The sequence below is a fragment of the Dipodomys merriami genome, unplaced genomic scaffold (assembly GCF_024711535.1).
Source record: "Dipodomys merriami isolate MVZ:Mamm:240054 unplaced genomic scaffold, mDipMer1.0.p SCAF_196, whole genome shotgun sequence".
Classification (NCBI taxonomy): domain Eukaryota; kingdom Metazoa; phylum Chordata; class Mammalia; order Rodentia; family Heteromyidae; genus Dipodomys; species Dipodomys merriami.
The window spans coordinates 725,222-740,044 of NW_027203337.1; the positions used below are offsets into that span (position 1 = coordinate 725,222).

Below are 14,823 nucleotides of genomic sequence, written 5' to 3' on the forward strand. Positions count from 1 at the left end.
TTTTTGCTTATGTGGTGCTGAGGAATCGAACCCAGGGCCTCAGGCAAGCAAGGCAAGCACTTTACCACTGAGCCACCTTCCCTGCCCCTCTTATTCTTATTCTTCATCTTCTTTTCTCATTGCTGAAGATCCAGCGCAAGGCCTTGCACATGCTAGCCTTGGTGTCAAACACAATTCTACATCCCAATCCTTTAGACCTTCTAAAAAGACAGTTTGAGAATTTCACAATGTTTAATAAACAACACTAATTTTCCCTTTCCTTTCTAGGCTCCAAAACAGGGAAATGTGTGTGTGTGTCAGCGGGAGATAAATAGGACAGTCATCTAGGGAACACTTTGCTGATTGTCATATTTTATTTTTTTGTTCAGCTGGCATTTAAAAATATATTAGCATATAATTTAAATACTATATTTAAAATTTATTCATGTGAACAAAGACCAACTAAATAATTTTTGTCGTTTATATGTATAAAGTTAAAAATTCTGTCTCTATAAGAATCTTATAAAACGTTCTTTGGACATGATTCCTACCATCTCCTTAGAGGCAAAGCTGAAGTCTATATATTAAATATTCTACTCATCATATGCAATAATTAGGAAGGATAACTCAAAAATCAATAGAAACAATGAAAAATATGTCAAACATGATAAAAAGGAAAATTACCGATCAAACAGATGCTTATCATCTTGACTGCTAGAGAACAACCATCTGAGAATGTGCAGAATTACAGAAAGGAGAATATATAAATTCAAAAGAAAGAGAAAACACTGAAAATATTGAAAGAGAAACATGCACCAATAGGTCATGCTTGTAGTCCTAGATGCTCACGGGGCTCATTAGTGGCTAAAAAAAGCAAGAATAAACTAGATAATATCAACTGAAAACCTTTCATAATTCAAAGGACAGTATCACAAGAAGTGAAAACATATGCAATAGATAAAGGACACATACTTGCTAATGCTACAATGTAAGGCTACAATGATCCTGAGTTTTAAGTATTTTTATATCTTCTAATTGTATACAAATTATTTCTGAATAGGATATTTCTTTAAAGAACAGATGTAAATTAATAGTCAATAGGAGGTGTATATGAAGTAAGCTCCTCTTTAGTATCTAAGAAAAAATAAAAAGAAAAGTCACTAATGTGACAATTATATTAAAAGACGAAAAAAATTTACTAATGCATTTGTGGAGAAATTGATTTACTCCACACATCAGATCAATTTGTGTAATACTGCAATCATTTTAGCAAGCAAGATTTCAAGTCTTCAAAAGGTCAAAGTGAATTGTATACGATCCAGCCATTACACTTCTATGTATGTATTAAAGAGAAGTAAAAAACTTGTTTGGACAGGGAATGTAGTTCATTGACAGTGCACTGGAACAGTATATGGGAGACCTTGGAAATAATCCCCCAAAACAAATTTTGAAAAGACACACTATAGAGAATGTATGATGGACAAGTTCCTGTAAGTGAATTTTATATCTATTTTAATGTCTGTTCTAAAGTTTACAGAATTTCTATTTGAAGAAATGCAAGTTTGTGAAAATTACACTTGGAAAACCTCTGATTGTACAATTCACTTCCAAAGTAATAAAATGTATACAATGAAAGGGGATAATATATTGCATGTGAATTACATGTCAGCAAAAAACCTATTGTAAAAAATACTTCACACAAAACGCAGATTACCTAGAAAGATGTTTTGGTGTTGGTTAAAAACACTTTGTAAACTAGTTTTTAAAACAAAGATGTGATTTCTGTTTATTTTGAGTGTATACAGAGATAACTCACTCAAAAAGTGCATGTGATAACTGGAATACATACGAATTATGTATCTTTTATAAGTAATTTATAATCTTTTCTGGAAGAAACATTTAGCAAATGAGAGAAGACACAAATCTATGCATCTGCTTTTTATGAAAACCATGTCTTACTTGCTCAATCCAATTGCTTTTCTCTACTTTTCTAGGAAAAACGTATTCTCAAGATAAGAGCCAATAGCAGTGAAAAGAAAAAAATCACAATCATCATGATTTATTTATGAAAATAAAAAATGAAATAAAACAATTTCACTTAAGGGACTTCAGTATTAGTGTTTATGAAGATGCTCCTGAATGCCAACCTCCATTGATTTTTTTGGAATTTTAATTTCTACCAACATATGAAAACTAGAAGAAGAAAACAAATATAGTCTTAGAGCAAACCAGCCTTGAAATAATTTTCTTAATTGTTTTGAAATTACAAAAGAATTGATAGCATTAAGCAAATGAACCTTTCCTTAGGAAATCATTTAAAAATGTTTATCACTTATTATAATTCAAATAACAAGCAAGAATAATTTTATATAATCATTACAAATGTCATCTTACTATTATCGTAAAATAGAATAAAAGGCCGGCCCCAATATATTACCTACGAATCATTATGCTTAATTCTTAATCATTACCTAAATACCTTAAACAATTTAAATAGTCATATTTTAACATAGACGTAAATATTCGATACTTTTTACTTAACATTTTCCAGGAGCATGCATTCATTTTTCTAAGAAATATTCACAGCATTTAAAAGATGCTTTGGTGAAATTAATGTGATACATTTTGTTGTTGTTTTTGTTGTTATTGTTTACAAGGCCTGGGCATTGTCCCTAGGCATTTTTATGTTCAAGGCCAGCAGTCTACATCTTGGAGAACAGAGCTAATTCCGGTTTTTGAGTGGTTAATTGGAGATAAGAATCTAACAAGTATTTTTCTGTTTGGGCTAGTTTTGAAAACAGTTCTAAGATCTCAGCCTCCAGAGTAGATATAGGCATGAGTTACTGGCACTTGGTTTGATTTTTTTTTTAATTTTAATAATGTTTTAAGATTTTTGCTTCACGATAATGTACATTGTTCTACACATAAATTTATATATATGTATATATTTCTGATGACAAATTCTCTCTAAAAATGTATGTCTTTCTACACAGAAATATATATATATATACATATATGTACACATATATATATATATATATATATATATATATTTCTGAAGACAGACATCCTCTGAAAATTTTATTCTACTATTTTTTACCTTTTTCATTTCAAAGATATACAGTCTATTTTCCCAAGTTTCCTGTAGTAAAATAACTAATAATTCAATAGAAATTAGAGTTTTTTCTTTCAATGAAATTTTAGATATACACAAGATATTTTAGTAATGTTTATAAGTATATTCTTTGAAAAATTCTGTTTAAACTCTTAAATATTTGTGTGTAATCACAGGGAGAGAGGAAGTTAATTCATACTGGTTAGGAATTTGCAATGCTTCAAAAAATCTATTCAATAATTTGTTATAAGCACATTGTCAAGCTACCTGTTATGGCTTAGTTTTTTGTTTCCTTTTTTTATTTTTCTTTCTTTTAATTTAATTTAATTTTATTTGTGAACATACTGTACAGAGGAGTTACAAATACATGGGCAGGATAATGCGTACATTTCTTACAAAGCATTGCAGCCTCCTCCTTTGTTTACCCTTCACACCCTTCCCAGCCTCCCCCCTCCCCCCCAATCCCAATCCTTCTCCTTCCCCCCCCTTCCCCACCCCCCACCAACGTTGTAAAGCTCGTTTTGGACATTATAACTTGTACTTCTCATTGTTGCAACAGGTCCACCTGTATCCTTAAACAAGTGGTTTTTCCCCATCTCCACAAGTTATACTGACATCAAATATAGTGAAAGCAGGGGTTATACTGTGGGGGAGGGACATACAAAGGAACAAAGAGATAATCTTATAAATGCGTTAGAAACACATGCATGAAAGAAAAAAAACATTAAAATACACATCTAAGGGTTCATTTTCCTGACATCACATTATCTGACCTTTTCCGCTTGACTCATATATATACTAACTAGATATTACAAATAACCGAAACCATGGGACCTATGATTCTTTGGGCCTGGCTTACTTCACTTAATATAATTTTTTCCAAGTTTTTCCATTTCCTAAGAAATGGGGCGATATAGTTCTTTCTGATGGAGGCATAGAATTCCATTGTGTATATATATCACATTTTCTTGATCCATTCATCTACTGAGGGGCATCTGGGTTGGTTCCATATCTTAGCTATGGTAAATAATGCTGCAATAAACATAGTTGTGCTGGTAGCTTTAGTGTGGTCTTGTTTGTAAACATTTGGGTAAATGCCCAAAAATGGGATTGCTGGGTCATAGGGGAGTTCTATGTTAAGTCTTTTGAGGAACCTCCATACTGCTTTCCAAAGTGGTTGAACAAGTTTACATTCCCACCAACAATGAAGTAAGGTTCCTTTCTGTCCACATCCCCTCCAGCATCTGTTGTTGTTAGAGTTCTTGATTTTTGCCATTCAAACTGGAGTGAGGTGATATCTTAATGTTGTTTTGATTTGCATTTCTTTTATGGCTAGGGATGTTGAACATTTCTTCATGTGTCTATTGGCCATCCTTCTTTCTTCTTCTGAGAAGTTTCTCTTTAAGTCTTTGTCCCACTTATTTATTGGGCAGTTGTTTCTTTGAGGGTTTCTTTATTCAAATATTTAACGTGATTGCATGCACAGTGGTAACATTAAAATTATTAATCAAAATACAAATAATTGCAAAATCAAAGACACATATCAGACTTTCAATAATTAGCACTTATGATGGTAATAATAATAAAAATAATGACCACAATGTAGCCTGATAATGACAATGTTGTGATTGAAAAGGAAAAATTATTAGCCATCTTTGCAGCTAGCTTTCCCACATTGAATACATAGTTATAAACAGCATTGGATTACATACAATAACAAGAGGAGAGTTTCAATATCAAGAAACACAATCACATAAACTGGTGAGAGAGTAAAAACCCTAATGTCATTCTTGCAGTCTGTCTAATGTATATTCACTTTTCATCGTGGTATTGATTTTTTATAAATAAAATCATTTATTTACAAATGTTGATTATTCCACGTAGATAAAACATAATATGTTGAGTGCTTTCTGTTATCAACTGATCTTGTTTGTTCTAACCTTGAGAACTTAGGAGAAAGCCTTTCATTACCCAAACAGCCATTGGCTTAGTTGTATATCCCTAGAAGGTAACAACAAATGCCTCAAGCATGTTCACTCATTAGACAGAAATCCGTGGTCAGTTTTAGTTTCTCTCCAGTCCACTGGAGAAAATCTGTGCATAAATTTATGAAGAACACTTGACAACAAATAAAACAAAAGAGAAATTTAGATGGACTAAGTGTGATTAGTTCAAATAACATTCCCATATAGATACTATTCAATATCAATGTTTTCTATGAAGACTTAGGGTCTATGTTAAAAGGGCAGAATGATGCAGGCTCCAGCCTCAGGATTATCTGAGGACTATGTTTGTGTATATGGAAAGCTCTTGGCATGCCGGGCTTGAGAGGGAACATGTTCTATCTCCCTATCTCAAAACACATGTCACAGACTCCTGGGAGCTAAGGAAGTAGCTCTTCTGCTTGCTTAAACATAGATGATCAGCTGGTTAAGCATTTTCCTGAGATTGGGGAAGTGGTTTCAGCTTTCTCTAAAATAGTTTAGATAATAATATACCAAGTCATTGTCTCATAGATTAAGTAAAATGTACCTGTTGGAATTTTTTGTGAATGTCTCCTGACTAAATCTTGGCAAAGATAATGCTTGCTTGTCTTTAAATACCCACTAACAATAAAGCACAGCATTCAGTGGCAATTGCTGTTTGCACTCTGCATCCCCTGTGTCCTGGTGATTTTGTGACCCTTACCCGGGACCCCAACGCCTTAGACATATTAACAGTATGTTCTTCAATACATCTGTAAACACATGACACAATTTACATAATAACACTTACATATCTGTAGTTGCCTTAAAAGAACACAGGCCTTAGAGCCAGGAGGTAAAATTTATTTTTATTTCTGCATGAAAAAATTTGAGATTTTATACCAAAAACCTGGATTTGACTCTTTTCTTATTTGTAAGCTAAGGTGGAAAATGTAAGGACTCTTCACTTTCTTTTTTCTTGCTCTAGAAGTCAATAAATACATTCTTCAATATTTCTGGTAGATTACATCCATTTACAGATAAGAAATGTAAGGCCAACAGTCAATGTAATGAATAAATAATGATACTAGAATTTGTGTCTGAGCTCTTCACTCTGTGTGCTTATAAGGAGTAGTAATTTGGTGGTGGAGAGGACCAGTATGAAAAAAACTATGGGGCAAAAACATACTTGTTAAAGGTTGTTTAATATTAGGTGACCAGTGATGATTACATGAAACAGGCTGGTGTCAGGGGTATAAAAAGGAGTACATAGAAATCATATTAGTGACAGAAACTGAGAAAATCTTGATCATTCATCTAATCTAATGGGAGGGAGTAGATGGGTAAGAATAAATCTAAAGTGTTCTACAGCCATGGCCTGGCAACTGTGTTAGTGATATTCTTGGTGATAAAGATTACAGAAGGAAATGATGGATTTAGGGGAAAAAACTCACTGAGAGTTCTGAGTTTATATTAAACTGTTGCAAAGATAGGTCTGTTTAGACACCATCAAAATATTCATGACCATGAATATGAAAAAGAATAATAAAATCGGGGGCATTATTAAAGGGAAGAGGAAAAGGAAAGTTCTGACACAAGTGCGAGCAATATGAGCACCAGTGTGGACAAGATTGGAACAAAGAGATAAAGAAGGAAACAAGAAAGTAATAAACACAGATTTATACAAGTAAAGAAAGGAAAGAATTTGCCAGAAGAAAAGGTCAAAACTCTTACAGAGGTATTGAAGGAAATATGCTATTTGGATTTGAAAATTAAAAGGGCAGAGACAAGTTCAATGAGAACAGAGTTTTGGTAAAATGGTAGAGATATGTCATATTGATGAAATTTTGAGATATGAATTTGAAGCCATAAAATTCTGGATCCAGGAATTCAAGAGATCCTGTTGATTTTAAATGTTGGGAACAAATGCTTTTATCCTATCCTTAGAAGAATTATACTGATGTAACTGACATGAACTTTAATTAGATGTATTCTGTTAATAGTTTTGAAGCCTTTTTTAGCCAGGAGATTATAGATTGAACTAAAACACAGACAGGACTCATTTGTCCTACAGTTCCAATGAGTTACCCATGTATCCACATCAATTTGGGATTTCATTGAAATATCTGTATATATGTTTAGATATCTTATCAGACTATCCATTAAAAATGTAGGACAAGTAACACCAAATATTAGGTTGAAAATATACTAATGTTACTCAAGACACCTCAAATTGATTCTTCTTTAGCCACTGAGTCATCATAATTGCCAAATACTGTATTTCAATCTAGTTCTTTTCAGGGATATTTCCATTCTGAAATAACCCTGCCAATCAACTTTCCACAAATTCTTTTTTTTTTTTTTGTCGATCGTAGGGCTTGAACTCTGGGCCTGGGCGCTGTCCCTGTGCTCTGCAGCACAAGGCGAGCGCTCTACCACTTGAGCCACAGCACTACTTCCCACAAAATCTTATATGTAGGAAGTGCACTTATAAATTTCAAACTTTTATTGAATGGAAGAGTTCAGACAGTACCCTCACTACTAGGATTAAATGCCTAAAAAGATAAGGCATTTTGCTCTAATGCCTTTCTTTCTTTTTTTCATATACATTGGCAAGTAGGGAAGGATTCTAATGCAACAATAATACAATGGTGACTTGTATTAACACAGCATTCAGGATCTAGTTTTAATTTGGATACTTACTAATTAGCTCCAAAGTTTGTGGATATTTATAGTTCTCGTGGGTAATCTAATGTGCTCCAAGAAAATGTCCCTAAGGAGCCTTTCAATTATAATATGTCTGTTTGCCTCCAAATGCTTTAAATTGTACACCCGCTAATGTGGGCATAAGGTTACACTGTTGAACTTTCCCCTTCAGATAGTGAGTATGACCCTATTGCTTAACATGGAGAAAGTACCTTCTTACATAGACTGGACATGTGCAAACAAGAAGTGGTACGTGAAAAATGTTCTTAGCAGTTTGTACAGATGAAATGGAAATAGAGCAACTGTGAACTCAGAACGAAAGTGGAAAAGAAGAAAAAGGAATAAAGAAGAATGTGCCAAGGAAATGAAGGAAATGCTGAAGTGCAATTTCAAATAATGTGCTCAGGTGTGAGGGTGTGTTCAAAGTACAGCCAGGCAATGTAGTTCGATAACATAGGGGGAAAAAAAACTACTTTAAACCATTCTGGGATAATCATACAAGTAGAAGCCTCTAACTCTGACTCTCAAATCAACCACATATCATCAATTTAAGGAGTATTTTCCAAGAGCAAAGTGAGAAAAAGAGGGCACATCACAGTTAGTGTTCTGATTGAAGTAATGACAATCATATTAATTTTCTTAAAATTTTCATTGATTTTGGAGCATTAAAGTGGGAAAAAGCCAAGTAAATATTTTTTCAAGAACCTAAATTAAGTGGGGGTATGCTATTGGTCTCTTTTTAACTTGGAAGTTAAAGATTATGCCTTTTTTAAATTGTGGAAATAGTGCAGAGAGGGTATACAATTACATGGACAAGGTAATAAATGCATTCATTTTTTTTTGGGGGGGTGTCCAGGAATGGGGCCTGAACTATGGGCCTGGGTGCTGTCCCTCAACCCTTCATCTCAAGGCTAATGCTCTACGAATTGAGCCACAGTGCCACTTTCCGCTTTTTTTTCTTTTTGCTTATATGGTGCTGAGGAATCTAACCGAGGGTCTCATGCATGCAAGGCAAGCACTCTACCACTGAGCAAACTTTCCAGCCCAGGAGTACTTTTCTTATCAAGCATTGTTGCCTCCTCCATTGTTTCCCCTTCCCATCCCTTGCCATCACCCCCTCCCCCACGACACACCTCCACGCCCATCCCCACCACCCTCGCCCACCCCCTGCCCCTCAGTCAAAGTTGTTAGGTTCATTTTTTGACTTAATGTGTTGTACATCTCATTGTTGCAATTGGTCCCCCTGTATCCCTATTTAAACAATTTTCCTTTTCACTTCCCATCCACAAAGTATACCAACATCAAATACAGGGAGAACAGGGGTTATACCGTGCAGTAGGGCTGTACAAAGCAACCAAAAAAATCATCTTATATATATGTTAAAAATAATCGCAAGGAAGAAAAACCATTTGAATCCTTATCTTGGGGTTTATTTAGCCTAAAATTTATTTATCTGAACTTTTCTGCTTCTCTCAGACATATACTAGATATTGCAAATAAGGGGAACCATGAGAACTATGTTTCTTTGGGCCTAGATTACTTCACTCAATATAATTTTTTCCAAGTCTTTCCATTTCCTAAAAAATGAGGCCATGCCATTCTTTCTGATGGAGGCATAGAATTTCATTGTGTATATATACCACATTTTCTTGACCATTCATCTACTGAGGGGCTTCTGGGTTGGTTCCGTATCTTAGATATGGTAAATAATGTTGCAATAAACACAGTTTTGCTCCTAGATTTAGTGTGGTCTTGTTTGTGATCATTTGGGTAAATGCCCAAATATGGGATTGCTGGGTCATAGGGGAGCTCTGTGTGGAGTCTTTTGAAGAAACTCCATACTACTTTCCAAAGTGGTTGAACAAATTTACACTCCCACAAACAATGCAGTAAAGATCCCTTCAGCCCACATCCCCTCCAGCATCTGTTGTTATTACAGTTCTTGATTTTAGCCATTCTAACTGGAGTGAGGTGGTATCTCCATGTTGTTTTGATTTGCACTTCCTTTATGGCTTGGGAAAGTGAGCATTTCTTCATGTGTCTATAGGGCATCCTTCTTGCTTCTTCAGAGAAGTGTCTCTTTAATCCTTTAGCCCACGTATTAATTGGGAAGTTGTTCCTTTGCGGATTTGTTGTTGTGGGATTTAATTTTTTGAGGTCCAGGTATATTTTAGATATGAGACGGTGGACCATTCTATGGCTAGTGAAGATCTTCTCCCAATCCGTGGGTTTTCTATTGATCTTGCTAGCTATGTCCTTTGCCATGCAGATGCTTCAGGAGTCACATCTTGCCCGTAAAAACAAACACATTTTCAATGTTAAAGGCTGCAGCAAAATCTATCAAGCAAATGGCCCCCATACACAGGCGGGTGTTGCAATCCTAATATCAGATAAAATAGACTTCAAACTAAAATTCGTGAGAAAATACAAAGAAGGTTGCTACATACTAATTAAGGAATCTTTCCTTCAGGAGGATATTAGAATTCTAAATATCTATTCGCCAAACAATGGAGCACCCAAATTTATCCAAGAAACACTACTTTCCCTCAAATCCCATATAGATCCAAAGACATTAATTGTTGGGGATTTTAACACACCACTCTCCCCACTAGATAGATCAACTCGGCAAAAACTCAACAGAGAAACTGCATATCTAAACAACTGCATAGATCAACTAGAATTAACAGATATCTACCAAATATTTCACCCAGCAGCATCAGAATACACGTTCTTCTGAGCAGCACATGGAACATTTTCTAAATCAGACCACATTTTAGGCCACAAAGCAAACATGTCGAAATTCAGAAACATTGAAGTTATACCTTGCATTCTCTCTGACCACAAGGGAATAAAATTAGAACTCAACACCAAAAGCCTCCAAAGAAAGTCCAGTAACACATGGAGGCTGAACAACACACTGCTGAATCACAAGTGGGTCATGGAAGAGATTAGAAAGGAAATTCAAATATTCATCCTATTCAACAAAAATTAGCACACAAATTACCAGCTCCTCTCGGACAGAGCAAAGGCAGTACTCAGAGGCAAGTTTATAGCTCTGAGCTCCTACATCAACAAATTGGAGAGATCTGAAACCAACAATTTAATGAGACATCTGAACCTCCTTGAAAAAGAGCAGCAAGATAAACCCCAATGCAGTAGACAGAAAGAAATAATTAAAATTAAATCAGAATTAAATGAAATAGAATCCAAAAAACTATAGAAAGAATCAACAAAACAAAGAGTTGGTTCTTCGAAAAAATTAACAAAATTGACAGACCCTTAGCAAATCTTATCAGAAAAAGAAGAGAACACATCCAAATTAATAAACTCAGAGATGAGAATGGAAACATCACCACGGAAACAATCAAAATTCAGAACATTATAAGGGAATACTTCTCAAAACTTTATGCTCATAAGTTTGAGAACTTGACCGAAATGGATCTTTTCCTAGTAAATATTGACAAGCCAAAACTAAACCAAGTTGAGTTAAACCAGCTTAACAGGCCCATATCAAGCATTGAAATAGTAACAGGAATAAGAGACCTCTAAGCTAAGAAAAGTCCATGACCAGATGGGTTTACAGCGGAATTCTACAAGGCCTTCAAAGCAGAGCTCACACCAATACTCCTCCAACTCTTCAATGAAATTGAAAGAGAATGTTCACTACCAAACACATTCTATGAATCCATCATAACCCTCATCCCAAAACCAAGCAGGGACTCATCAAAGAAGGAGAACTATAGACCCATCTCGTTGATGAACATTAATGCAGAGTGTCTCCTTTGACTCTGAGGATTTTTATCCATTGGGAGTTGATTCTGGTGAAGGGTGATATCGAAGGATATAGGTTTTATTTTCTACAAGTTGTTAACCAATTTTGCCAGCACCATTTACTGAAGAGGCTGTCTTTCTTCCATCCTAATTTTTACCTCCATTATGGAAGATTAGATGGCTATAGAGCTGTGGGTCCATTTCTGGGTTTTCAATTATCTTCCATTTGTTCTGAAGTCTGTTCTTGTGCCACTACTAAGCTCTTTTGTTTAATATGGCTTTGTAGTAGAGTTTGCAATTTGGTATTGATATTCCTCCAACACAGTTCTTTTTGTTAAGCATCAGTTTTGCTATTCGGGGTCTTTAATTGTTCCATATGAATTTTTGGATTGACTCTTCTATTTCCTTGAATAATAAGGCTGGAATATTCATAGGTATCATATTGAATTTGTAGATAGCTTTGGAAAGTATTGCCATTTTCACAATGTTGATCCTTCTAATCCAGGATCATGGGAGGTTTTTCCACTTCCTAAGTTCTGTTTTGATTTCCTTTTTCAGGTTTTTAAATTTTTTATCATAGTGATCCTTCACTTCTGTGGTTAAGTTAATTCCTAGGTGAAGTGCCCAGATCTCAGATGCCCCCTCACAGACTACCAGAGACCACGATCAATGCAAACAGCAAAGAGTCGTTTATTGCAAGCTAGAGCTTGGTTCTCTGCACACTCGGTAACCAGTGACGCTAAGAGTTCCTGAGTACAAAATTAAAACTTAGCACAGCTTTTATAGTATCAAACAATCAAGTTTAGGGAGTTTCACACAAGCGAGTTCACAAGTTCAGGGGGTTTCCAAACAAGCAAGTTCACATTTTCAGGGGTTTTAAGTCCACCCTGATGGCACTACCATTTTTCTGATGGAACAATTAGGCAACTGGTCTGTTCCTTAAGGGTGGGCAGGGTTGGTGGCAGCCTGCGGTTTTTTGAGAACTGTTCCTCTTTTGAGGGTATTCTCAGGGCAGCACAGCTACAGGTTGTTGACTTAATCTTAAAATGCAGTTTCTGTAGATCTTCAGTCCATCCTCTTCTAGAGCAGCGGGAACCAATCATGGTCCCCTAATTGGCACAGTCTTTTATATTTACAGTTTGGTATTGGGATCTCAGAACTAAGAGATGGACTGCACTGATCTCTTTTTTTACAAGGTCCAATTGTGAGTAAAAAAATAACAGTACCAAAGGTCCTTATATTTTTTAAACATTTTAAGACGTCCTTTTTTATTTATTTTTTATCCAAAGGATACCAATTTTTTTCCCAATTTTTCCCCCAAGGTTTCCTTTACTACCCTGCTCTTCTTTACAAAATTCCTCGAGCTTCTTTGTGGCTAGAGTGTAAAACTGCCCATTTTTTCCTCTTGCTTGTGGAACCAAGTTATCTCAGAACAGCCTCAAAACACCACTGCGATGGAGAATTTTGCTAGATTTTAAAGCTAAGAGCAGAGCTGTGTCTTATCCTTTTACTACCTGCATTGATAACACACTCAGATTATTACCATACCAGAGCCAAACTAGGCTGTGAGTATAGAGTAGATTTCCAGTGACTATGCACTGAAGTGCCTATGGCAAGCAAGCCAGTGATATCCTTTCTCCCAATATCTACTGTGGGAATAGAGAGGGTTTTTGGATATCACCCAAAATAATGTCCCACAAGATCTTAGTTTTAGCAGCTTTTAACCGGGTTGAGTCTCAAGTGATTGAACCCGGAAGGAGTTCAGACTACTTTTCCATGGTGGAGGTGGTCTGAGTGATGATATAGATTTCTTCCAGGTGACTGTCAGCTGGTCTTCAAACTTTACCCATTAGGGTGTGCAGCTGCAGCAGCAGGTCTCTCAGTGGCTCCAAGGTACTGTCACAGCTCATGCTGGACTGCAAATTCCTACACAGACTGGTTAAGGATACATTGCATAGACTTGGGAGGCTTTGGCCCTGTTGGATATTAAGACTGTTTAGCCAATAGCCCAGGATAATTTACCAAAATGACATTTTTTTTTACTAACCATATATTTTTGTAAACAAACACAAAAGGCTTAATCTTGTAACCATCTCCAACAGATGCAGCCTGAACACTTGCACACCTGTTAACACTATTCTTTATGCTTATTTTTTTAAAATAATTATTTTATCTATTTTGCCTCGTTTTTCCAAAACTTACTCTGGACTCTTGATCTTAAAAAGGGATTGATGGGGCCCAGCGCGACAGCAGCTGGAGGGCCTAGGAGGTGGGGAGGTGGGTCCTGTCCTCACCATGAGGCTGCAGCAGGCGCCGGTGTCCAGGAAGGTATTCATTCAGTGCGACTACAGCAGTGGCACACGCTGTCAGTTCCGGACCAAGTTTCCTGCAGAGTTGGAGAACAGGATTGATAGGCAGCAAGTTGAAGAAACAGTTCAAACTCTAAATAATCTTTATGCAGAAGCAGAGAAGCTTGGGGGCCAGTCATATCTTGAAGGCTTTTTGGCTTGTTTGACAGCATATACCATCTTCTTGTGTATGGAAACCCATTATGAGAATGTTCTCATAATGAAGAAAGTCTCCAAATATATTCAAGAACAGAATGAGAAGATATATGCTCCCCAAGGCCTCCTCCTGACTGACCCCATTGAGAGAGGACTTCGAGTTATTGAAATTACCATTTATGAAGACAGAGTTTTGAGCACTGGAAGATAAGCCATAGAATTAAAGATCCCACCTCCAGCTGGAACCCTCATCTGTCCATGGGCCGATCACAGAGTGTCCCTACCTCCTCTCCAGAGCATCATTCCTTTGTATCTGCTTCCAGAGCCATGGTGCCATTTACTAACTTTCTAAAATTCCACACCTGATTTGATTTCTAGTCACTCAGCATCCACTTTGTGTCTCCAAATTGTATAGGACTTGTCATCTTTGATTAGCTTCTGAGAAAATACAATGAAGCATTTCACTTTTTTAAATTCAGTCATTTAATAACGTATGCAGTTAGAGGGCCTAATACAAAGTTTGTTTCTTACCTGCCACCAGGTAAAAAATTGCCATTGGTTCTCTTCATTCCTTGAGCCAGTTTCCCTGGTAGCTTTATACTGCAAGAAGTCAAATATTAGCCAAAATTCAGATTAATAAAAAGCTTTTCTCTAGGTGAGGGGTGTATTATGTCTGTGGTTTTGCCAATGCATCTCCCAGATTTCAGAGAACTATCATTTCTGCCATGTTTCATATCTTAAGATTTATTTCTGCTGTTCAGTTTCTCAAGCCGAAGCTCAACGA

At 36.0% G+C, this 14,823-nt stretch overlaps 1 pseudogene; it reads left to right on the top strand.

Moving 5' to 3' along the window:
- The first annotated feature begins 13,830 nt into the window (after positions 1-13,830).
- LOC138831438 (golgin subfamily A member 7 pseudogene) lies at positions 13,831-14,374 on the top strand (annotated as a pseudogene).
- Positions 14,375-14,823: the final 449 nt, after the last annotated feature.